This window comes from Oncorhynchus clarkii, chromosome 15, assembly GCF_045791955.1.
Source record: "Oncorhynchus clarkii lewisi isolate Uvic-CL-2024 chromosome 15, UVic_Ocla_1.0, whole genome shotgun sequence".
NCBI lineage: Eukaryota > Metazoa > Chordata > Actinopteri > Salmoniformes > Salmonidae > Oncorhynchus > Oncorhynchus clarkii.
Window position 1 is genome coordinate 10,895,228 of NC_092161.1, and position 27,429 is coordinate 10,922,656.

The 27,429-nt window shown below is 45.4% G+C and overlaps 1 protein-coding gene and 1 non-coding gene across 2 annotated transcripts in view; both read left to right on the top strand.

Moving 5' to 3' along the window:
* The window catches only part of LOC139366903 (neuropilin and tolloid-like protein 1), a 217,363-nt gene that overhangs the window by 58,175 nt on the left and 131,759 nt on the right, over positions 1-27,429 (top strand). The window lies entirely within an intron of this gene.
* LOC139367265 (U7 small nuclear RNA) lies at positions 11,453-11,509 on the top strand. The gene has a single exon (XR_011626860.1). It is a non-coding gene; the product is annotated as a U7 small nuclear RNA (small nuclear RNA).

Genomic DNA, 27,429 nt, shown 5'->3' on the forward strand with positions numbered 1-27,429 from the left:
AATGATGATCTGGTGTTTCTGTCCCCAACCAAGAAGGACCTACAGCACAACACCCAGATCTTCTGAACAGATTCTGTCAGACCTGAACCCTGACAGTTAATCTCAGTAAGAAAAAAAATAATGGTGTTCCAAAAAAGGTCCGGTTGCCAGGACAACAAATACAAATTCTACCAAGACACTGTTGCCCCGGAGCAGTGGTCACCAACCGGTCGATCTCCAAGCCATTCGTAGACAAGGCAACAACAGTAAATCCTTGCATTCCTATTTTTTTATTTTTTTTATTGCCAAGTACAGTTAGTTGGTGGGAGGTGCACTTGATTCAACAGCCCTAGTGCCAGGAAGGCAAAGTGTTCCCGTTTTTAACCATTCCATGTCTCTGAAGGTAGAACATGCCCGGCAGATTCAGAGAGCAAATCAAGTGCACCTATAGGCCTACCGCTGGCCAATCAGATAGCTCAGATCACCGTGTCTGCACAGTTTCCTCCTATTAAAACAAGCCTCGAACGCACAGCAAAGATACTGTGAGATTTGTAAACTTTTAAAACCACGACTAAAGAGAGACTCAACAGAATACAGCACTGTGTTCTGTTTTAATGAGTTCCTGTTTAAGTTGTTATTCAGCTCTGTCAACAGTTTGTTCAACACCTTTATAAACCAAGTGTTCTGATAAGCCTACGTTGTTATTATTAGGACCTGCTTGTATCTTTTTTAATATCGAGTAATATTTCACTTTCTCTGGTCGTAGGAATGACAATGTGAATTGGTGCACGAGGCAGAAATAATGCAGTGTGACTTGAGTTTCGCCACCAGCTGGAAGACCATGTCCCCTGTTCTCTATCGGAGGGAGAGACGGGTGGAGGGAGGGAGAGCCTCGCTGTTGCTCTCCCTCCCTCCCCTCACATCTGACCATCAGATGCATCAAGTCCAATAAAATAAAGCTAATTATTACACGGAACCCAAACCGTCTGGTGTGCGTGTGCCATCGTGCTTAAATTGATTTTGTCCCCCTACACCAAACGCGATCACGACATGCAGGTTAAAATATCAAAACAAACTCTGAACCAATGACATTAATTTGTGCAAGTTAGCTTGCACTTCCTAGCTAATGTATCCTATTTAGCTAGCTTGCTGTTGCTAGCTAATTTGTCCTGGGATATAAACATTGATTTGCACAAGGTCTTCTAATCCGACAATTAATCCACACATAAAACGGCCAACCGAATCGTTTCTAGTCATCTCTCCTCCTAACAGGCTTTTTCATCTTTGAATTTATGGTGATTGGCATCTACACTTTTATCACAACAACCTGTCCACCTAGCCGTGCTGCTGCTCCAGTTTCAACTGTTCTGCCTTATTATTATTCGACCATGCTGGTCATTTATGAACATTTGAACATCTTGGCCATGTTCTGTTATAATCTCTACCCGGCACAGCCAGAAGAGGACTGGCCACTCCACATAGCCTGGTTCCTCTCTAGGTTTCTTCCTAGGTTTTGGCCTTTCTAGGGAGTTTTTCCTAGCCACCGTGCTTCTACACCTGCATTGCTTGCTGTTTGGGGTTTTAGGCTGGGTTTCTGTACAGCACTTTGAGATATCAGCTGATGTACGAAGGGCTATATAAATACATTTGATTTGATTTGATTTGACAACGCGACGTGTCCGGTCTGGTCAGCATGTTATGCTCACTCAGCCGTGCCTCTCAAGTAATACAACAAATGATCAATTACCAATGTGATCATATACCTAACATTTTTAAATATAATGATGAAATGTTCTGAGAATAACAACATTGGCAGGGCAATTCAAGCATAGCCAATATGCAGTGATAATGCATTAGGACTAAAGCCTGCAGCACGGTTGGTGAGCACACTAAAAACTATACCTACCTCGGCCTAAACATCAGCGCCACAGGTAACTTCACAAAGCTGTGAACAATCTGAGGAGGGACTTCTATGCCTTCAAAAGGAACATCAAATTTGACATACCAATTTAGGATCTGGCTAAAAATACTTAAATCAGTTATAGAACCCAATTCCCTTTATGGTTGTGAGGTCTGGGTTTCACTCAACAACTAACAATTCACAAAATGGGAGAAACATTCTCTGTGTACAATGTAAAACAACAAATAATGCATGCAGAGCAGAATTAGAACTATTCCCGCTAATTATTAAAATCCCCCAAAATAGCTATTTAATTCTCCAACCACGTAAAAATAAGTTATTTGCAAACCTTCCATAACAAAGCCCTGACCTACAGAGAGATAAACCTGGAGAAACATCCCCTCAGCCAGCTGGTACGGGGACTCAAACAGACCCCACAGAGCCCCAGGACAGCAACACATTTTGTTTTCATGAGAAAACAAAATGATAATTTCCTTGAAACATTGGAAATATTTTTTTTAAAACAGAGCAAACTACAATCTGGCCCTAAACAGAGAGTACACAGTGACCGAATACCTGACCACTGTGACTGACCCTACACAGAGAGTACACAGTGACCGAATACCTGACCACTGTGACTGGCCCTAAACAGAGAGTACACAGTGACCGAATACCTGACCACTGTGACTGACCCTACACAGAGAGTACACAGTGACCGAATACCTGACCACTGTGACTGACCCTACACAGAGAGTACACAGTGACCGAATACCTGACCACTGTGACTGACCCTACACAGAGAGTACACAGTGACCGAATACCTGACCACTGTGACTGACCCTACACAGAGAGTACACAGTGACCGAATACCTGACCACTGTGACTGGCCCTAAACAGAGAGTACACAGTGACCGAATACCTGACCACTGTGACTGACCCTACACAGAGAGTACACAGTGACCGAATACCTGACCACTGTGACTGGCCCTAAACAGAGAGTACACAGTGACCGAATACCTGACCACTGTGACTGGCCCTAAACAGAGAGTACACAGTGACCGAATACCTGACCACTGTGACTGACCCTACACAGAGAGTACACAGTGACCGAATACCTGACCACTGTGACTGGCCCTAAACAGAGAGTACACAGTGACCGAATACCTGACCACTGTGACTGGCCCTAAACAGAGAGTACACAGTGACCGAATACCTGACCACTGTGACTGACCCTAAACAGAGAGTACACAGTGACCGAATACCTGACCACTGTGACTGACCCTACACAGAGAGTACACAGTGACCGAATACCTGACCACTGTGACTGACCCTAAACAGAGAGTACACAGTGACCGAATACCTGACCACTGTGACTGACCCAACACAGAGAGTACACAGTGACCGAATACCTGACCACTGTGACTGGCCCTAAACAGAGAGTACACAGTGACCGAATACCTGACCACTGTGACTGACCCAACACAGAGAGTACACAGTGACCGAATACCTGACCACTGTGACTGGCCCTAAACAGAGAGTACACAGTGACCGAATACCTGACCACTGTGACTGGCCCTAAACAGAGAGTACACAGTGACCGAATACCTGACCACTGTGACTGACCCTACACAGAGAGTACACAGTGACCGAATACCTGACCACTGTGACTGACCCTACACAGAGAGTACACAGTGACCGAATACCTGACCACTGTGACTGACCCTACACAGAGAGTACACAGTGACCGAATACCTGACCACTGTGACTGGCCCTAAACAGAGAGTACACAGTGACCGAATACCTGACCACTGTGACTGACCCTACACAGAGAGTACACAGTGACCGAATACCTGACCACTGTGACTGGCCCTAAACAGAGAGTACACAGTGACCGAATACCTGACCACTGTGACTGGCCCTAAACAGAGAGTACACAGTGACCGAATACCTGACCACTGTGACTGACCCTACACAGAGAGTACACAGTGACCGAATACCTGACCACTGTGACTGGCCCTAAACAGAGAGTACACAGTGACCGAATACCTGACCACTGTGACTGGCCCTAAACAGAGAGTACACAGTGACCGAATACCTGACCACTGTGACTGACCCTAAACAGAGAGTACACAGTGACCGAATACCTGACCACTGTGACTGACCCTAAACAGAGAGTACACAGTGACCGAATACCTGACCACTGTGACTGACCCTAAACAGAGAGTACACAGTGACCGAATACCTGACCACTGTGACTGACCCTAAACAGAGAGTACACAGTGACCGAATACCTGACCACTGTGACTGACCCTACACAGAGAGTACACAGTGACCGAATACCTGACCACTGTGACTGACCCTACACAGAGAGTACACAGTGACCGAATACCTGACCACTGTGACTGACCCTAAACAGAGAGTACACAGTGACCGAATACCTGACCACTGTGACTGACCCTAAACAGAGAGTACACAGTGACCGAATACCTGACCACTGTGACTGACCCTAAACAGAGAGTACACAGTGACCGAATACCTGACCACTGTGACTGACCCTACACAGAGAGTACACAGTGACCGAATACCTGACCACTGTGACTGACCCTACACAGAGAGTACACAGTGACCGAATACCTGACCACTGTGACTGACCCTAAACAGAGAGTACACAGTGACCGAATACCTGACCACTGTGACTGACCCTACACAGAGAGTACACAGTGACCGAATACCTGACCACTGTGACTGACCCTAAACAGAGAGTACACAGTGACCGAATACCTGACCACTGTGACTGACCCTACACAGAGAGTACACAGTGACCGAATACCTGACCACTGTGACTGACCCTAAACAGAGAGTACACAGTGACCGAATACCTGACCACTGTGACTGACCCAACACAGAGAGTACACAGTGACCGAATACCTGACCACTGTGACTGGCCCTAAACAGAGAGTACACAGTGACCGAATACCTGACCACTGTGACTGACCCAACACAGAGAGTACACAGTGACCGAATACCTGACCACTGTGACTGGCCCTAAACAGAGAGTACACAGTGACCGAATACCTGACCACTGTGACTGGCCCTAAACAGAGAGTACACAGTGACCGAATACCTGACCACTGTGACTGACCCTACACAGAGAGTACACAGTGACCGAATACCTGACCACTGTGACTGACCCAACATTAAGTAAGGCTTTTGACTATGTACAGACTCGTTGAACATGGCCTTGCTATCGAGAGAGGCCGCCATTGGCAGACATGGCTCTCAAGAGAAGACAGGCTATGTGCACACTACCCACAACATGAGGTGGGAACTGAGCTGCACTTCCTAACCTCCTGCCAAATGTATGACCATGTTAGAGACACATATTTCCCTCAGATTACACAGATCCACAAAGAATGTGAAAACAAATCCAATCTTGATGAACTCCCATATCTACTAGGTGAAATATCACAGTGTGCCATCACAGCAGCAAGATGTGTGAGCTGCTGCACAAGAAAAGGGCAACCAGTGAAGAACAAACACCATTGTAAATACAACCTATATTTACGTTTGTTTATTTTATTTTCCCTTTCATACTTCAACTACTTGCACATTGTTACAACACTGTACAGTATATAGCCAATAATATAACATTCAAATTGTCTATGTATATTGTTTTACTTTTGTGAGTGTAATGTTTAATGTTATTTTCTAATTGTGTATTTCACTTTTTTTAATTATCTATTCCACTTGATTTGGCAATGTAAACATATGTTTCCCATGCCAATAAAGCCACTTAAATTGAATTGAGAGAGAGAGAGAAAGAGAGAGAGAGAGAAATGGAGGGAAATGAGTAGAGGTGAATTGGAATGTGAGATTGTGTCTATTACATCCAGTGCAGAGAGTTGATTCTTCATCTAGAACACACATGCTTCTGCCATTAATTAGTAGATCTGTTATCGGAGCTTGATTATGATGCCTGTTACATTATCCGTGCTTGATGAAATACCTGTGGATTAATGATGCCATCTTCTTGTGCCTTTGGCTCCTCGAGCTAGTCATTAGTTAGCAATGTGACCAAGACACAACTGTGTGCTATCTCAATAGTCTATACTACTGAGTGTACTACATTACTTACTGTAGAATACTACGTTACTTGCTATAAAATACTACAGTATTTACTGTAGAATACTACGTTACTTGCTATAAAATACTACATTATTTACTGTAGAATACTACATTACTTACAATAGAATACTACATTACTTACTATAGAATTCTGTATTTATAAGGACACAAGGTGAGACCCAGATTCAGACCCAGGAGGCAGATGGTTTGAGCTCTGATATTTATTATAGTCCAAGGGATAGACAGAAGGCAGGTTAGGGACAGGCAAGAGTTCATAGCCAGGGCAGAGTCCAAACGGTACAGGGTGGCAGGCGGGCTCAGAGTCAGGACAGGCAAGGGTCAAAACCAGGAGGACGATAAAAAGACTGAGAGACTGGGGAAAAAACAGGAGCTGAGAGAAAAACGCTGGTTGACTTGGCAAACAAGATGAACTGGCACAGGCAGACAGAAAACACAGGTATAAATACCCAGGGGATAATGGGGAAGATGGGTGACACCTGGAGGGAGTGGAGACAAGAACAAGGACAGGTGGAACAGATCAGGGTGTGACAGTAGTAAACTGTGGTATACTGTAAAATGCTATACAACACACTGTAGTATCCCTCAATCATGTGTAGTACTTACTATAGAATGTTGTAGAATGCTACAGTAAATACTACTGTTTTATCTGAAGAGATAAACTGCAGTAAACACTATAGCAATGTCTGCAAAACACTACAGCCTGGAAAAACACTACACTTTTTAACTATAGTATGTAATGTGCAGATACCCATGCCCATTCCCCTCCCCATTTCCCAATTTGTGCCACCCATAAGTGAGAAACATACATGTCAAGTATAGACCATATATTAGGTTCCCAACAGCTTATAGAAAAGAGCAGAGGCTTTGAGCTACCCGTTCAGAGCTCAGTCCTACCTACCTACAGGTTATAGAAAAGAGCAGAGGCTTTGAGCTACCCGTTCAGAGCTCAGTCCTACCTACCTACAGGTTATAGAAAAGAGCAGAGGCTTTGAGCTACCCGTTCAGAGCTCAGTCCTACCTACCTACAGGTTATAGAAAAGAGCAGAGGCTTTGAGCTACCCGTTCAGAGCTCAGTCCTACCTACCTACAGGTTATAGAAAAGAGCAGAGGCTTTGAGCTACCCGTTCAGAGCTCAGTCCTACCTACCTACAGGTTATAGAAAAGAGCAGAGGCTTTGAGCTACCCGTTCAGAGCTCAGTCCTACCTACCTACAGGTTATAGAAAAGAGCAGAGGCTTTGAGCTACCCGTTCAGAGCTCAGTTCTACCTACCTACAGGTTATAGAAAAGAGCAGAGGCTTTGAGCTACCCGTTCAGAGCTCAGTTCTACCTACCTACAGGTTATAGAAAAGAGCAGAGGCTTTGAGCTACCCGTTCAGAGCTCAGTCCTACCTACCTACAGGTTATAGAAAAGAGCAGAGGCTTTGAGCTACCCGTTCAGAGCTCAGTCCTACCTACCTACAGGTTATAGAAAAGAGCAGAGGCTTTGAGCTACCCGTTCAGAGCTCAGTCCTACCTACCTACAGGTTATAGAAAAGAGCAGAGGCTTTGAGCTACCCGTTCAGAGCTCAGTTCTACCTACCTACAGGTTATAGAAAAGAGCAGAGGCTTTGAGCTACCCGTTCAGAGCTCAGTTCTACCTACCTACAGGTTATAGAAAAGAGCAGAGGCTTTGAGCTACCCGTTCAGAGCTCAGTCCTACCTACCTACAGGTTATAGAAAAGAGCAGAGGCTTTGAGCTACCCGTTCAGAGCTCAGTCCTACCTACCTACAGGTTATAGAAAAGAGCAGAGGCTTTGAGCTACCCGTTCAGAGCTCAGTCCTACCTACCTACAGGTTATAGAAAAGAGCAGAGGCTTTGAGCTACCCGTTCAGAGCTCAGTCCTACCTACCTACAGGTTATAGAAAAGAGCAGAGGCTTTGAGCTACCCGTTCAGAGCTCAGTCCTACCTACCTACAGGTTATAGAAAAGAGCAGAGGCTTTGAGCTACCCGTTCAGAGCTCAGTCCTACCTACCTACAGGTTATAGAAAAGAGCAGAGGCTTTGAGCTACCCGTTCAGAGCTCAGTCCTACCTACCTACAGGTTATAGAAAAGAGCAGAGGCTTTGAGCTACCCGTTCAGAGCTCAGTCCTACCTACCTACAGGTTATAGAAAAGAGCAGAGGCTTTGAGCTACCCGTTCAGAGCTCAGTCCTACCTACCTACAGGTTATAGAAAAGAGCAGAGGCTTTGAGCTACCCGTTCAGAGCTCAGTCCTACCTACCTACAGGTTATAGAAAAGAGCAGAGGCTTTGAGCTACCCGTTCAGAGCTCAGTCCTACCTACCTACAGGTTATAGAAAAGAGCAGAGGCTTTGAGCTACCCGTTCAGAGCTCAGTCCTACCTACCTACAGGTTATAGAAAAGAGCAGAGGCTTTGAGCTACCCGTTCAGAGCTCAGTCCTACCTACCTACAGGTTATAGAAAAGAGCAGAGGCTTTGAGCTACCCGTTCAGAGCTCAGTCCTACCTACCTACAGGTTATAGAAAAGAGCAGAGGCTTTGAGCTACCCGTTCAGAGCTCAGTCCTACCTACCTACAGGTTATAGAAAAGAGCAGAGGCTTTGAGCTACCCGTTCAGAGCTCAGTCCTACCTACCTACAGGTTATAGAAAAGAGCAGAGGCTTTGAGCTACCCGTTCAGAGCTCAGTCCTACCTACCTACAGGTTATAGAAAAGAGCAGAGGCTTTGAGCTACCCGTTCAGAGCTCAGTCCTACCTACCTACAGGTTATAGAAAAGAGCAGAGGCTTTGAGCTACCCGTTCAGAGCTCAGTCCTACCTACCTACAGGTTATAGAAAAGAGCAGAGGCTTTGAACTACCCGTTCAGAGCTCAGTCCTACCTACCTACAGGTTATAGAAAAGAGCAGAGGCTTTGAGCTACCCGTTCAGAGCTCAGTCCTACCTACCTACAGGTTATAGAAAAGAGCAGAGGCTTTGAGCTACCCGTTCAGAGCTCAGTCCTACCTACCTACAGGTTATAGAAAAGAGCAGAGGCTTTGAGCTACCCGTTCAGAGCTCAGTTCTACCTACCTACAGGTTATAGAAAAGAGCAGAGGCTTTGAGCTACCCGTTCAGAGCTCAGTTCTACCTACCTACAGGTTATAGAAAAGAGCAGAGGCTTTGAGCTACCCGTTCAGAGCTCAGTCCTACCTACCTACAGGTTATAGAAAAGAGCAGAGGCTTTGAGCTACCCGTTCAGAGCTCAGTCCTACCTACCTACAGGTTATAGAAAAGAGCAGAGGCTTTGAGCTACCCGTTCAGAGCTCAGTCCTACCTACCTACAGGTTATAGAAAAGAGCAGAGGCTTTGAGCTACCCGTTCAGAGCTCAGTTCTACCTACCTACAGGTTATAGAAAAGAGCAGAGGCTTTGAGCTACCCGTTCAGAGCTCAGTTCTACCTACCTACAGGTTATAGAAAAGAGCAGAGGCTTTGAGCTACCCGTTCAGAGCTCAGTCCTACCTACCTACAGGTTATAGAAAAGAGCAGAGGCTTTGAGCTACCCGTTCAGAGTTCAGTCCTACCTACCTACAGGTTATAGAAAAGAGCAGAGGCTTTGAGCTACCCGTTCAGAGCTCAGTCCTACCTACCTACAGGTTATAGAAAAGAGCAGAGGCTTTGAGCTACCCGTTCAGAGCTCAGTCCTACCTACCTACAGGTTATAGAAAAGAGCAGAGGCTTTGAGCTACCCGTTCAGAGCTCAGTCCTACCTACCTACAGGTTATAGAAAAGAGCAGAGGCTTTGAGCTACCCGTTCAGAGCTCAGTCCTACCTACCTACAGGTTATAGAAAAGAGCAGAGGCTTTGAGCTACCCGTTCAGAGCTCAGTCCTACCTACCTACAGGTTATAGAAAAGAGCAGAGGCTTTGAGCTACCCGTTCAGAGCTCAGTCCTACCTACCTACAGGTTATAGAAAAGAGCAGAGGCTTTGAGCTACCCGTTCAGAGCTCAGTCCTACCTACCTACAGGTTATAGAAAAGAGCAGAGGCTTTGAGCTACCCGTTCAGAGCTCAGTCCTACCTACCTACAGGTTATAGAAAAGAGCAGAGGCTTTGAGCTACCCGTTCAGAGCTCAGTCCTACCTACCTACAGGTTATAGAAAAGAGCAGAGGCTTTGAGCTACCCGTTCAAAGCTCAGTCCTACCTACCTACAGGTTATAGAAAAGAGCAGAGGCTTTGAACTACCCGTTCAGAGCTCAGTCCTACCTACCTACAGGTTATAGAAAAGAGCAGAGGCTTTGAGCTACCCGTTCAGAGCTCAGTCCTACCTACCTACAGGTTATAGAAAAGAGCAGAGGCTTTGAGCTACCCGTTCAGAGCTCAGTCCTACCTACCTACAGGTTATAGAAAAGAGCAGAGGCTTTGAGCTACCCGTTCAGAGTTCAGTCCTACCTACCTACAGGTTATAGAAAAGAGCAGAGGCTTTGAGCTACCCGTTCAGAGCTCAGTCCTACCTACCTACAGGTTATAGAAAAGAGCAGAGGCTTTGAGCTACCCGTTCAGAGCTCAGTCCTACCTACCTACAGGTTATAGAAAAGAGCAGAGGCTTTGAGCTACCCGTTCAGAGCTCAGTCCTACCTACCTACAGGTTATAGAAAAGAGCAGAGGCTTTGAGCTACCCGTTCAGAGCTCAGTCCTACCTACCTACAGGTTATAGAAAAGAGCAGAGGCTTTGAGCTACCCGTTCAGAGCTCAGTCCTACCTACCTACAGGTTATAGAAAAGAGCAGAGGCTTTGAGCTACCCGTTCAGAGCTCAGTCCTATCTCCCTACAGGTTATAGAAAAGAGCAGAGGCTTTGAGCTACCCGTTCAGAGCTCAGTCCTACCTACCTACAGGTTATAGAAAAGAGCAGAGGCTTTGAGCTACCCGTTCAGAGCTCAGTTCTACCTACCTACAGGTTATAGAAAAGAGCAGAGGCTTTGAGCTACCCGTTCAGAGCTCAGTCCTACCTACCTACAGGTTATAGAAAAGAGCAGAGGCTTTGAGCTACCCGTTCAGAGCTCAGTTCTACCTACCTACAGGTTATAGAAAAGAGCAGAGGCTTTGAGCTACCCGTTCAGAGCTCAGTCCTACCTACCTACAGGTTATAGAAAAGAGCAGAGGCTTTGAGCTACCCGTTCAGAGCTCAGTTCTACCTACCTACAGGTTATAGAAAAGAGCAGAGGCTTTGAGCTACCCGTTCAGAGCTCAGTCCTACCTACCTACAGGTTATAGAAAAGAGCAGAGGCTTTGAGCTACCCGTTCAGAGCTCAGTCCTACCTACCTACAGGTTATAGAAAAGAGCAGAGGCTTTGAGCTACCCGTTCAGAGCTCAGTCCTACCTACCTACAGGTTATAGAAAAGAGCAGAGGCTTTGAGCTACCCGTTCAGAGCTCAGTCCTACCTACCTACAGGTTATGTGCTCTTTTACTATTTCTCCAGTAGGTTTCCTGAAGGAGAAAGCCTCCACCTTTAAGTCAAGGATAATAAATCGAAAACACATCAGTAAAATACTACAGTAATGTCTGCAAAAACACAAGAGTAAAATACTACAGTATACTACAATCCACAAAAACACTACAGTAAATACTACAGTATACTACAATCCACAAAAACACTACAGTAAATACTACAGTATACTACAATCCACATAAACACTACAGTAAATACTACAGTATACTACAATCCACATAAACACTACAGTAAATACTACAGTATACTACAATCCACATAAACACTACAGTAAATACTACAGTATACTACAATCCACATAAACTCTACAGTAAATACTACAGTATACTACAATCCACATAAACACTACAGTAAATGCTACAGTATACTACAATCCACATAAACACTACAGTAAATACTACAGTATACTACAATCCACATAAACACTACAGTAAATACTACAGTATACTACAATCCACATAAACACTACAGTAAATACTACAGTATACTACAATCCACATAAACACTACAGTAAATACTACAGTATACTACAATCCACATAAACACTACAGTAAATACTACAGTATACTACAATCCACATAAACACTACAGTAAATACTACAGTATACTACAATCCACATAAACACTACAGTAAATACTACAGTATACTACAATCCACAAAAACACTACAGTAAATACTACAGTATACTACAATCCACAAAAACACTACATTAATGACTTATATACTACAGTTTTCTTTTAAGACAGAATGAATACTATAGTTAACTGTAAATACTACATTATAGTACAGTAGTACAGTATATTACAGTCATACCATATAGTATTTTACACACACACACACACACACACACACACACACACACACACATGCACACTCTGCTCCTCTAAATCACTGGGTCTTGTTACAAGGCTGATTGTGTTGTGATTTGAAGCCTTCCTTACTGAAACTAATATTCACAGCTCTATACCAACAGCGGCACTGAGAGAACTATGAGGAACAATGACACCACCTATAAAGGTTCTTCTTCTATAAGCTGAGAACATTGTCTCTCTCTTGAGTTCCTAATCACACACAGCTATATGTTATGATGTCCTGGAAACGGATCTTCACAAGCACACATTGATTAGAGACAAATAGATTGAGAGAAGTTGGAAGGGAGGGTGAGTGAGACAGAGATGACAGCAGGACATATGCGTAGGCCGTTAGCAGAGCAACAGGCCCCACCCTTCACTTTTACACCCTCCCAAGCCCTGTCCTGCGACCTAAGAGGTATGTATCGGATGCTCAACATACTCTGCTCACACCTACTGTGATGGTCCGAGCCTAAACCACACAGAAACAACACTAGACACGATGAAACACAGAGCTTTTACTATCTTATCCTGGATCATACAGGGTCTGGGGTCATCTGCCTTTGGCCTAAAGACCCAGAATTCATCAAAATACAGGCATTGTCATTCTACAAGAAACATGGTATAAAGGAGACGGACTCGCTGGTTGCCCTCTAGGTTACAGAGAGCTGGTATTCACATCCACTAAACTACCAGGTGTGAAACAGGGATGATACTCAGTGGTTATGCTAATTTGATATAGAGCAGCCCTTACCCACTCTATGAAATTAGTCAAAACAGGAACATTTTACATCTGGCTAGGAATGAATAAGGAACTTTTCCCAAAGAGAAAAAAGTAATCATGTGTGCTACCTATATCCCCCCAATAGAATCCCCATAATTTAACGATGACAGCTTCTCCATCCTAGAGGGGGAGATCAACCATTTCCAGGCTCAGGGACTTGTAATGGTCTGTGGCGACCTAAATGCCAGAACTGGACAAGAACCTGACACCCTCAACACCCTTACCTGGAGGTGACAGCAATCCCTCCCCCATATGCACCCCTAGACACAACTACGACCATATAACCAACCAAAACAAGTAACAATTACTGCAGCTTTGTCAGATGCTGGGTATGTACATAATCAATGTTATGCTTCAAGGGGACTCCTATAGTAGGTACAGCTATAGCTCATCTCTTGGCAGTAGTACTGTGGACTACTTTATCACTGACCTTAACCCAGTCTCTTAGAGCATTCACAGTCAGTCCACTGACACCCCTATCATATCACAGCAAAATCACACTCTACTTGAACAGAGCTATGTTCAATCATGTGGCATCAAAGCCAAAGGAACTGAATAGTATTAAGAAATGCTATAGATGGAAGGAAATTAGTGTGGAAATCTACCAAAAAACAATTAGGCAATAACAAATTCAATCCCTTCTAGACAATTTCCTGTACAAAAGGTATCACTGTAATAGTGAAGGTGTAAACCTGGCAGTAGAAACGCTAAACAGTACATTTGACCTCTCAGCTTCCCTATGAAATCAACAAATTTCAAGCAGACAACCGAAGAAAATTAACAACAATGACAATTGGTTTGATGAAGAATGCAAAATCCCAAGAAAGAAATTGAGAAACCTGTCCAACCAAACACATAGAGACCCAGAAAACCTGAGTCTACGCCTTCACTATAACAATACAGAAATACACTAAAACTAAAACAATACAGAAATACACTATGGAAAAGAAGAAAGAACAGCATGTCAGAAATCAGCTCAAGAACAAATACATGATCAAATACAGATTTTAGAAAGACTAATGATAATAATACAAACCCTCCAACCCTAAAAGGTCTGTGGGGTTGATGGTATCCTAAATTAAATGATAAAATAAGCAGGGCAAAAATTACAATTGGCTAAACTTAAACTCTTTAATATCATACTCAGCTCTAGCATATTTGGAACCCGAGGACTGATCAACCCAATCCACAAAAGTGGAGACAAATTTAACCTCAATAACTACTGGGGTATATGCGTCAACAGCAACCTTGGGAAAATCCTATGCTTTATCATTAACAGCAGACTCATACATTTCCTCAGCGAAAGCAATGTACTGAGCAAAAGTCAAATTGGCTATTTACCAAATTACTGTATGACAGACCATGTATTCACCCTGCACCCCCTAATTGACAAACAAACCAACCAAAACAAGAGAAAAAGTGTTATCATGCTTTGTTGATTTCAAAAAAGCTTTTGACTCAATTTGACGTAAGGGTCTCCTATACAAATTGTTGGGGGAAAAACATACGGCATTATAAAATCCATGTACACAAACAACAAGTGTGCCTTTAAAATTGGCAAAAAACATACACATTTCTTTCAATAGGGCCGGGGGTGAGACAGGGATGCAGCTTAAGCTCCACCCTCTTCAACATATATATCAACGAATTGGCGATGGCACAAGAACAATTCGTAGCACCCGGCCTCACCCTACTAGAATCTGAAGTCAAATGTCTACTATTTGCAGATGATCTGGTGCTTCTGTCCGCAGCCAAGGAGGGGCTACAGCAGCACCTAAATCTTCTGCACAAATTCCGTCCAGGTCACCTGGGCCCTGACAGTAAATCTCAGTAAGACCAAAATAATGGTGTTCCAAAAAAGGTCCAGTTCCCAGGACCACAAACACATTCCATCTAGACACTGTTGCCCTAGAGCACACAAAAAACTATAGGGTAATACCCGCTAATTATCAAAATTCAGAAAATAGACATTAAATTCTACAACCACCTAAATGGAAGCGATTCCCAAACCTTCCATAACAAAGCCATCACTCACAGAGAAATGAACATGGAGAAGAGTCCCCTAAGCAAGCTGGTCCTGGGGCTCTGTTCACAAACACAAACTTACCCCACAGAGCCCCAAGACAGCAACACAATTAGACTCAACCAAATCATGAGAAAACAAAATTACACATTGGAAAGAATTTACAAACAAAGCAGAGCAAACTAGAATGCTATTTGGTCCTAAACAGAGAGTATACAGTGGCAGAATACCTGACCACCGTGACTCCATAGCCTTGCTATTGAGAAAGGCCGCCGAAGGCAGACCTGGCTCTCAAGATAAGACAGGCTATGGGCACACTGCCCACAAAATGAGATGGAAACTGAACTGCACTTCCTAACCTCCTGCCAAATGTTTGAACATATTAGAGACACATATTTCCCTCAGATTACACAGAATTCAAAAGCAACTCCCATTTTGATAAACTCCCAAATATATTGGGTGAAACACCACAGTCTGCAACCACAAGAGCAATATTTGTGACCTGAAAGAGAGAAAGACAGAGACAGAGAGCTATTTCACTTGCTTTGGCAATGTAAACATGTTTCCCATGCCAATATAGCCCCTTAAATTGACATTGAAATTGAATTGAGAGAGAGAGAGAGAGACAGAGAGAGAGACAGAGAGTGAGTGAGTGAGTGAGTGAGTGAGTGAGTGAGTGAGTGAGTGAGTGAGTGACTGACTGACTGACTGACTGACTGAGTGACTGGTGGTGGTGCTGGGTGGGTATTCATAGATCATAGAAAAGATGGACGGTGATGAAGAGGAAAGTCTGACGCATTGGTTTTTACTCTACTGCTCAGAGAGGCTGATCCAGGAACTGTTAGCACTGTTGGACAGTATATAGAGATCACAGAGATATGTGCATGGTAGCATACAGACTGTGACGTAGCTAACATGATGATCAGAGACTTTGACTTTCAAGATGGAATCCGCAGTAGAGGAAACAGCGGCGCTGTCCCTCCCACCGCTGTTGTTATTGTTTTGTTGAGGTGAGGAGCGCTGCACAAAATGCATTACATATGCTGTGCTATTGTGTGTGCAATGATGTCCGAGGGGGAAAAAACTGTAACTTCTTTGTTGGTGTAATATCATAAACTGTCGTGACTGTTTCACCATTAAGCATTTTATCTTTAAGGGCCAGTTTCATCCGTGAACGACTCCAGCTTTAAGGGCCAGTTTCACCGTGAACGACTCCAGCTTTAAGGGCCAGTTTCACCGTGAGGGATCCCAGCTTTAAGGGCCAGTTTCACCGTGAGGGATCCCAGCTTTAAGGGCCAGTTTCACCGTGAACAACTCCAGCTTTAAGGGCCAGTTTCACTGTGAGGGATTCCAGCTTTAAGGGCCAGTTTCACCGTGAACGACTCCAGCTTTAAGGGCCAGTTTCACCGTGAGGGATTCCAGCTTTAAGGGCCAGTTTCACCATGAGGGATTCCAGTTTTAAGGGCCAGTTTCACCGTGAGGGATTCCAGCTTCAAGGGCCAGTTTCACCATGAGGGATTCCAGCTTTAAGGGCCAGTTTCCTAAAAACTGATTAAGCAGGCCAGGTTTAACAATTATCCTCAATGAAAAAGCCCAATTTTTTTAAGTCCAGGACTAGGGTTTATGTGGGAAACTATTTCAGGTCAAGTAAGATGTACGTTTACCCCTTCTCTGTGAATATCTACATTTAGTTCTAAGGTACACTGCAAGTATAGTAAAGCCAAGAAATGTGCCAATTAGCTAATTAAATGCAACGGTTGTTGGATTCTTAGTGGGCAACTCAAGTAATTCCAGAACTCAAGGCTCAGACACATAATCCATCAATTCATTTTGTTCATTGATGTTCCAGTGTTAGAATGAGCTGCAGATTGAAGAGAGTGAACCCTGCTTTCCACATTTTGGCCCTAGACACTAGAGTTGTCTAGCCTGGAAGGTGAACTTACCACAGTACCACAGTGATCTGCAACCCCTAGTTTCTGGACTGGCACTAGTCCCTGGGATGTTGCTGACAGGTCTCCTCCGGTGGTTAGCTGACACTGATTTAGTATGTAAGTGGCCTTCTTAAGCCAAAATCACACGGAAAGACATCCTTCAACGGCGTGAAATTTGCGTGCGAGAGTGGCGAGCGTCAATTCACATACGCTGCGTAGCATATGCCAACATAATTGTCATGAAAATCCTTAATAGTATTTGTTATGTTCGCTATGTATTCCCTGAGAATTTTGGTGTTCCTTTTGACTCAACTTAGATGTCCTACAGGAGCCACTGTACCTGCCTGGGCTAAACAGTTGTTGTTATGCTAGCTCACCAACTTGAAGATGTTGTAGCTAATAAACCCAGGCTCCCGGAGTTCCTGGAGTTTTCTAGCCATAGCCTGCCTAGGCTATATGATCAATGGTTGGCTGCCATTGTTTTTTATTTACATTTCTACGACAAACTCATTCTCTAGACTAGATTTTATTCATTTCATCCAAAGCACTCCCCAAAATTAAATAAATAAATAAACAGGTTGTTGTTCTATGAGTATGATTCTCGCTTATGGTGCGAGAGGTCCCGGGTTTAAATCCTGGACAAGCCCTTGGGGTCCCGAGTGGTAGCAGCGGTCTAAGGCACTGTATCTCAATGCTAGAGGTGCCACTACAGACCCTATTTCGATTCCAGGCTATATCACAACCGGACGTGATTGGGAGTCCCGTAGGGCTGCGCACAACTGGCCCAGCGTCGTCCGGGTTTGGCCGGGGTAAGGCCGTCATTGTAAATTTAAAAAAAATCTGAACTGACTTGTCTAGTTAAATAAAGGTTACATAAAAATGAACTTTGAACTTTATCAATCAAATCGGTTATGAAAGCTACAGTGATAGTCTACTGTCAAGAAAATACAAAGATGATATATGATTCTGAATCCAGTTGATAAATGTATAGAATGATGTTGCGTTCATGCATTGCTACACTGTTTATCATAAACACTAGCCTAGACATTACTTTGGTGCTGGCAGATAAACTTCTCAACACTAAATATACACATTTTAACTATACATTTCCCAATTCCAGACAATGCACTATTTTCTGCCAATTTATCCGCTAATTTGACCAGCATTGTTCCGCGTAGATGTGATAAAAATAGACTTTCTAATTCGACGCTGGCGTTGATGCCGTTGACGGCGTTAACTTTCGCGCCAATTTGTTTTCTCTCGTACTCTCATGTGCGTTCTATTTCCAGCGTGAGCACGCTCCTACTCACCATGTAGAATGTATTCTTTCTTTTTGCCATTGATAAACCCAGAAGAAAAATAACTCATCTTTTAGCACATTTCATATTTTGACACTCCGGAAAATAGCCAGACCGCAGCAATAATCATACGGCAGTCTTATCATTGAGAAGTATATATTATTTATTTGTTTCACTTTACAGTCTCTCTGATCGCTCTGCACTCTAAATGCTCGTAGCCCAAATTGGTCTGACATGATTAACCCATCAAGAACAGCATTTCAATAGAGTGTTGGACAGTCTCTCTGATCGCTCTGCACTCTAAATGCTCGTAGCCCAAATCTCTCTCTCTCTTTATTGGTGCTGCTCCTTGTTTATATCCCTTCTGATCTCTGATTTAAAACTGCCACCTCTTCCTCCACCTCCTCCTGACACAAGAAGCCCATTTGAGAAAAAGTTAAATATTTTAAAGGGGATGTAGTTATCTCTTATTATACCAATCAAAGGAGCAGCTGGATTGAGTGACAGCCAATGATGTTAATATTGGTTTTATTATTTTCATGGCGACAAAGCGAGATTTAGAGGATGAAAAGGATCAACTTGGTTCATTATGGCTGGTGTTGACATTTCGTATCCGTACGTCAGCCCAGCACCCCTACTATATCTCTCACTCACCTTCTGTTAGGCTCTGTTTTACTTATCTGTCCTGTTTCTCCTGGCCTCACTATCGCTCTCTCAGCCGGTCTTTTTCTACCTCACCAAACATTCCTATTATTTTTCATTGTCCTTTTTCTTACCCTATTTCACTCTCACCCTTTCATTCCCTTTCTCCCTCGCCCTCTCTCTCACCCCTCGCCCCTTCTCTCCCTCTCTCACCCCTCGCCCCGTCTCTCCCTCTCTCACCCCTCGCCCCATCTCTCCCTCTCTCACCCCTCGCCCCCTCTCTCACCCCTCACCCCTTCTCTCCGTCTCTCACCCCTCGCCCCTTCTCTCCCTCTCTCACCCCTCGCCCCTTCTCTCCCTCTCTCACCCCTCGCCCACTCTCTCACCCCTCGCCCCCTTCTCTCCCTCTCTCACCCCTCGCCCCCTCTCTCACCCCTCGCCCCCTCTCTCACCCCTCGCCCCTTCTCTCCCTCTCTCACCCCTCGCCCCCTCTCTCACTCCTCGCCCCTTCTCTCCCTCTCTCACCCCTCGCCCCTTCTCTCCCTCTCTCACCCCTCGCCCCTTCTCTCCCTCTCTCACCCCTCGCCCCCTCTCTCACCCCTCGCCCCTTCTCTCCCTCTCTCACCCCTCGCCCCTTCTCTCCCTCTCTCACCCCTCGCCCCCTCTCTCACCCCTCGCCCCTTCTCTCCCTCTCTCACCCCTCGCCCCTTCTCTCCCTCTCTCACCCCTCGCCACCTCTCTCACCCCTCTCCCCCTCTCTCACCCCTCGCCCCCTCTCTCACCCCTCACCCCCTCTATCCCTCTCTCACCCCTCGCCCCCTCTCTCACTCCTCGTCCCCTCTCTCACCCCTCTCCCTCTCTCACCCCTCGCCCCCTCTCTCCCTCTCTCACCCCTCGCCCCCTTCATTCCCTCTCCCTTTATGTGGCCCAGGTTTAGTGTGATGTGCAAACAATTCAGCATTTTTCCCTTGTCCTTAGAGGCTGTTCTTTCAGTGTAGAGAGAGAGAGAGAGAGATAGTGAGTAATAATGAGAGAAAGAAAGAAGGAAAGCAGAGAAAGAGAGCACTAATGTTGTTTATCAAAGTCAGGATTCAGTAGCAGTCAGTCTGATCCGTGACATCAAAGTCTGGTGTTCGAAATGCTGCCCACTTCCCTGGATGACTGTCCATCACACTAGTGTTCTCCACACTGCCCATTTCCCTGGATATCTGTCCATCACTTCCCTGGATGTCTGTCCATCACACTAGTGTTCTCCACGCTGCCCACTTCCCTGGATGTGTGTCCAACACTTCTCTGGATGTCTGTCCATCACACTAGTGTTCTCCACACTGCCCACTTCCCTGGATGTCTGTCCATCACACTAGTGTTCTCCACACTGCCCACTTCCCTGGATGTCTGTCCATCACTTCCCTGGATGTCTGTCCATCACACTAGTGTTCTCCACACTGCCCACTTCCCTGGATGTCTGTCCATCACTTCCCTGGATGTCTGTCCATCACACTAGTGTTCTCCACACTGCCCACTTCCCTGGATGTCTGTCCATCACACTAGTGTTCTCCACACTGCTAATTTCCCTGGATATCTGTCCATCAATTCCCTGGATGTCTGTCCATCACACTAGTGTTCTCCACGCTGCCCACTTCCCTGGATGTCTGTCCATCACACTAGTGTTCTCCACACTGCCCATTTCCCTGGATATCTGTCCATCAATTCCCTGGATGTCTGTCCATCACACTAGTGTTCTCCACGCTGCCCACTTCCCTGGATGTGTGTCCATCACTTCTCTGGATGTCTGTCCATCACACTAGTGTTCTCCACACTGGCCATTTCCCTGGATATCTGTCCATCACTTCCCTGGATGTCTGTCCATCACACTAGTGTTCTCCACGCTGCCCACTTCCCTGGATGTGTGTCCATCACTTCCCTGGATGTCTGTCCATCACACTAGTGTTCTCCACGCTGCCCACTTCCCTGGATGTGTGTCCATCACTTCCCTGGATGTCTGTCCATCACACTAGTGTTCTCCACGCTGCCCACTTCCCTGGATGTCTGTCCATCACACTAGTGTTCTCCACGCTGCCCACTTCCCTGGGTGTCTGTCCATCACACTTGTATACTTGGAAGACCTAGTTGACATACCTAATAGGACCATGGAAATGTTTGTATTGTAATGGGCAAGTAAATGAATGACAAAAATGGAAATGATATGTTTAAAAAAATACTGGCTTTGGTTACTCGACAACTGTACACACACCTTCCTTTGGGATTATTTTGTATTTTAACTAGGCAAGTCAGAAGAAATTCTCATTTACAATGATGGTCTACCCCGGCCAAACCTGGACGACACTGGGCCAAACCCGGACGACACTGGGCCAAACCCGGACTACACTGGGCCAAACCCGGACGACAATGGGCCAATTATACGCCGTCCTATGGGACTCCCAATCACGGCCGGATTTGATACAGCCTGGATTCAAACCAGGGACTTTACTGACGCCTCTTGCACTGAGTCCAGTATCATTTCCCTCCAGGCATCACAGGTACGGTTTGTTGTGTGGGTCTGGCTGGCCATGGGTCTGGAGATGGCTGAACAGGCCAATCCGTGACCTGCAGATCTTGTCTCAGTGGGGTCAGAGATGGTCAGATCCTGTCTCAGTGGGGGCAGAGATGGTCAGATCCTGTCTCAGTGGGGGTAGAGATGGTTAGATCCTGTCTCAGTGGGGCCAGGGGAGGTCAGATCTTGTCTCAGTGGGGGCAGGGAAGGTCAGATCCTGTCTCAGTGGGGTCAGGGAAGGTCAGATCTAGTCTCAGTGGGGGTAGAGATGGTCATATCCTGTCTCAGTCGGGGTAGAGATGGTCAGATCCTGTCTCTGTGGGGTCAGGGGAGGTCAGATCTTGTCTCAGTGGGGGCAGAGATGGTCAGATCCTGTCTCAGTGGGGGCAGAGATGGTCAGATCCTGTCTCAGTGGGGGTAGAGATGGTTAGATCCTGTCTCAGTGGGGGCAGAGACGGTCAGATCTTGTCTCAGTGGGGTCAGGGGAGGTCAATTCTTGTCTCAGAGGGGGCAGGGAAGGTCAGATCTTGTCTCAGTGGGGTCAGGGGAGGTCAATTCTTGTCTCAGAGGGGCCAGGGAAGGTCAGATCTTGTCTCAGTGGGGTCAGGGGAGGTCAATTCTTGTCTCAGAGGGGCCAGGGAAGGTCAGATCCTGTCTCAGTGGGGTCAGGGATGGTCATCTTGTGACCAGGGCTTGCTGTAATGTCAGTGTTTGTCATTTCCGGCTAGTCTCTTTCCGGCTTTTAGTTCTCTTCTTTAGGCCTCAAAGAGTTCCGTTGGTGATTTTGGACCCCCATGAAGATCTGTCTAGAGCATGGCTTTGATTACTGGACAACTCTATACACTCCCCCCCCCCACACACACACACACACACACACACACACACACACACACACATATCCCTCTACTGCTTCACATGCCTGTTTTATGACGTTATACTGATGTAGGGGAGAAGGGGAAAGTGAATGCTGTGTGATGTGATCTGTGATACGGTTAACTTGACAAGCCGTCAAAATACCCCCCCCCCCCTTTGTTCCAGCTTCCTGGGATGCTGACCAGCCCATTCTCAATGGAAATACCATTTCTATTAGACAATAAATGCAGTATATTCCTCTTTTTGATGAGCAGTGAATACGTTTGAACACTTCATGAATACTCTAGGGAAGTGTGCTGCTTATTTTCTGTGAGTGTGTGTGTCTGTGTCTGTGTGTTGTGTCTGTGTGTCTGTGTGCGTCCATCTGTGTGCGCGTCTGTGTCTGTGTGTGTTTGTGTACGTGTGTGTGTGTGTGTCTGCCTGTGTGTGTGTGTGTTTGTGTGTGCGTGACTGTGTGTGCGCGTCTGTGCGCGTGTGTGTTTGTGTGCGTCTGCCTGTGTGTGTGTGTGTGTGTGTGTGTGTGTGTGTGTGTGTGTGTGTGTGTGTGTGTGTGTGTGTGTGTGTGTATTTTCCCAGCACTGATAAATGGAGGTCTATTTTTAATATAAAACGTGGAGGCCTTGGTTTCTTTAAACCCATGTAAAGAATGAAAACGCATTATGAGAATTGCTCTCCGATTTCTACACAGGTCACAGAACACACGCATAGGATTGATCACGCTTCACTTTGAATTGCAGAAAGACGGATCATCTTCAGAGCAGAGATTATAGAAGCCATATTTTCCCTTGTCTCAAATGAAGATTGCTTTTTCGTTTGGGCAGTGCATGGGCGCAAAATAAGAATGGATTTTGATATCATGCCGTTCGGTCCTGAATGGTAGAGAAAAGCGGTGAATTACAGTGTTGAGTTTGTGTTGATGTATCACTGTGAGAAAAGAGGTAGGGGAGACGGGAAGAGGAAATGATAGGAATTGACGAATGCGTTGATTATAGTGATTAGTGGGTTGAGTAGATGTGTCCACTTCATGGAACAAAATGAAATATCTTTTCATCCGTTTCTCATGGAGATTGCCAGGGATCAACATATTGAAAGGGTAGGCATGGGGAACATTTATTACCCCACCGGGCACACTCACTCAAATACAAGAAAGCATATACACACACATACACACGCATGCACGAACGCACGCGCACACACACACACACACATGCTCACTCTCACACACACAAACACACATGCTTACTCACTCACTCACTCTCACACACACACACACATGCTCACACACACACACATTCTCACACACACTCTCACACATTCTCACACACACACACACACACACACATGCTCACTCTCACACACACACAAACACACATGCTTACTCACTCACTCTCACACACACACACACATTCTCACACACACACACACACACACACACACACACACACACACATACACACACACACACACACACACACACACACACAGTTATCAATCCCTCTGTAGTATATTCTGTCTCTCTAGGAGGAACGAAGGCTGCTGGTCATTCTCCCCTTCTCTCTGTAGGCTGAGGCCAGCTCTGTAGTATATTCTGTCTCTCTAGTCATTCTCATCTTCTCTCTGTAGGCTGAGGCCAGCTCAGTAGTATATTCTGTCTCTCTAGTCATTCTCCCCTTCTCTCTGTAGGCTGAGGCCAGCTCTGTAGTATATTCTGTCTCTCTAGGAGGAACGAAGGCTGCTGGTCATTCTCCTCTTCTCTCTGTAGGCTGAGGCCAGCTCTGTAGTATATTCTGTCTCTCTAGTCATTCTCCCCTTTTCTCTGTAGGCTGAGGCCAGCTCAGTAGTATATTCTGTCTCTCTAGGAGGAACGAAGGCTGCTGGTCATTCTCATCTTCTCTCTGTAGGCTGAGGCCAGCTCTGTAGTATATTCTGTCTCTCTAGGAGGAACGAAGGCTGCTGGTCATTCTCCTCTTCTCTCTGTAGGCTGAGGCCAGCTCTGTAGTATATTCTGTCTCTCTAGTCATTCTCCCCTTTTCTCTGTAGGCTGAGGCCAGCTCTGTAGCATATTCTGTCTCTCTAGGAGGAACGAAGGCTGCTGGTCATTCTCATCTTCTCTCTGTAGGCTGAGGCCAGCTCTGTAGTATATTCTGTCTCTCTAGGAGGAACGAAGGCTGCTGGTCATTCTCCTCTTCTCTCTGTAGGCTGAGGCCAGCTCTGTGGCTGAACAGTAAGAAACGTCCATATGACACGTACACAGACATGACACACACGTACACACATTCTCCGCTCCCTCACGTACACAGACATGACACACACATACACACATTCTCCGCTCCCTCACGTACACAGACATGACACACACATACACACATTCTCCGCTCCCTCACGTACACAGACATGACACACACATACACACATTCTTCGCTCCCTCACGTACACAGACATGACACACACGTACACACATTCTCCGCTCCCTCGCCTCAACTCATCACATCAGCTGTCTCTCCTCTCTCCCTTTCTCTCTCTCTCTATAGCTCCATTTCTCTCTCTCTATATCTCCATCTCTCTCTCTATATCTCCATCTCTCTCACTATATCTCCATCTCTCACTATTTCTCCATATCTCTCTGTTCCTCCATCTCTCTCTGTTCCTCCATCTCTCTCTGTTTCTCCATCTCTCTCTCTCTATTTCTCCATCTCTCTCTGTTCCTCCATCTCTCTCTGTTCCTCCATCTCTCTCTGTTTCTCCATCTCTCTCTATATCTCCATCTCTCTCTCTATATCTCCATCTCTCTCACTATATCTCCATCTCTCTCACTATTTCTCCATATCTCTCTGTTCCTCCATCTCTCTCTGTTCCTCCATCTCTCTCTGTTCCTCCATCTCTCTCTGTTCCTCCATCTCTCTCTGTTTCTCCATCTCTCTCACTATTTCTCCATCTCTCTCTGTTCCTCCATCTCTCTCTGTTTCTCCATCTCGCTTTGTTTCTCCATCTCTCTCTGTTCCTCCATCCATCTCTCTATTTCTCCATCTCTCTATTTTTCTTGGTTGACAGCACACTCTCTCTGTCCCTGTCACTGTGTCTCAGTCACACTACTCTCAGGCGACAGCTTGCACACTGGTCCTGTCATTTAGCATCAGGCTAGACCACTGCTGAGTTACTCCAGGTTACTGTGTTCCTATCTGGCCCTGTCATTTAGCATCAGGCTAGACCACTGCTGAGTTACTCCAGGTTACTGTGTTCCTATCTGGCCCTGTCATTTAGCATCATGCTAGACCACTGCTGAGTTACTCCAGGTTACTGTGTTCCTATCTGGCCCTGTCATTTAGCATCATGCTAGACCACTGCTGAGTTACTCCAGGTTACTGTGTTCCTATCTGGCCCTGTCATTTAGCATCAGGCTAGACCACTGCTGAGTTACTCCAGGTTACTATGTTCCTATCTGGTCCTGTCATTTAGCATCATGCTAAACCACTGCTGAGTTACTCCAGGTTACTATGTTCCTATCTGGCCTTGTCATTTAGCATCAGGCTAGACCACTGCTGAGTTACTCCAGGTTACTGTGTTCCTATCTGGTCCTGTCATTTAGCATCAGGCTAGACCACTGTTGAGTTACTCCAGGTTACTGTGTTCCTATCTGGCCCTGTCATTTAGCATCATGCTAGACCACTGCTGAGTTACTCCAGGTTACTGTGTTCCTATCTGGCCCTGTCATTTAGCATCAGGCTAGACCACTGCTGAGTTACTCCAGTAACTCAGGTAGTCTAGTGGTTAGAGCGTTGGGCCAGTAACCGAAAGGTTGCTAGATTGAAACCCCGAGCTGACAAGGTAAACATCTGTCGTTCTGCCCCTGAACAAGGCAGTTAACCCACTGTTCCTAGGCTGTCATTGTAAATAAGAATTCGCCTAGTTAAATAAAATAAAAAGTACTGTGTCCTTATCTGTGTTACACTGGCCTTATGCCAACATCTCCCTATTAGGCTGTGTGGATGCTAACACAGCTAGGTAGTCCCCGAAGCACACAGGGACAGGTGTAGCTACAGCTAGCGGTTAGCTAATCGCTAACCAGCCTGCAGGATGTGTAGAGTGTAGAGATGTAATTTCATAGGTAGAGTTGATTTCCATGTGTTGTGTCTACAGTAGAATCTACCCTTGTGCTATAAGAATCAACACGATAAGCATATGTCAGAAATGTCCTGGTTTTAACCCTGATAGCTGAAGGAAGAATATGGCTGAATTTGTTGTTTTTATTTATATTTAATCATAATCTGAACTGGGACACAGGATCTATTTTAACAAACATAACTCAATGGTAAATCTTAGCGCTGATGATACCATTATTTTAGCTATGTTCGCTAGGCCTGTAGCATTAACACTGTTAAACATAGGCTAGGCCTATAGCATTAAAACTGTTAAACATAGGCTAGGCCTATAGCATTTACACTGATATAGGGGCTAGTCCTATAGCATTAACACTGATATAGGGGCTAGGCCTATAGCATTTACACTGATATAGGGGCTAGGCCTATAGCATTAACAGTGATATAGGGGCTAGGCCTATAGCATTAACACTGATATAGGGGCTAGGCCTATAGCATTAACAGTGATATAGGGGCTAGGCCTATAGCATTTACACTGATATAGGGGCTAGGCCTATAGCATTAACACTGATATAGGGGCTCTGCCTATAGCATTTACAGTGATATAGGGGCTAGGCCTACTGTAAATTGTAGTCTGGACATGCCAAACGTAGTCAATAAGCAAGACTAAATTCACTAGGCTATTGATAAGGCCTAAAAAGACAGTGCTAATTAAACAAAACAAAAACATTTTTTTTTGAAAATGCTATGTCTAAATATAGTTACAGGTACTATAATTACAGACAAGGCAACTTGTAGACTTTTACGCACATCCAAACCTTTCACAGGGGGCTGGATAAAGATCCAATATGAAGAGAAAGAG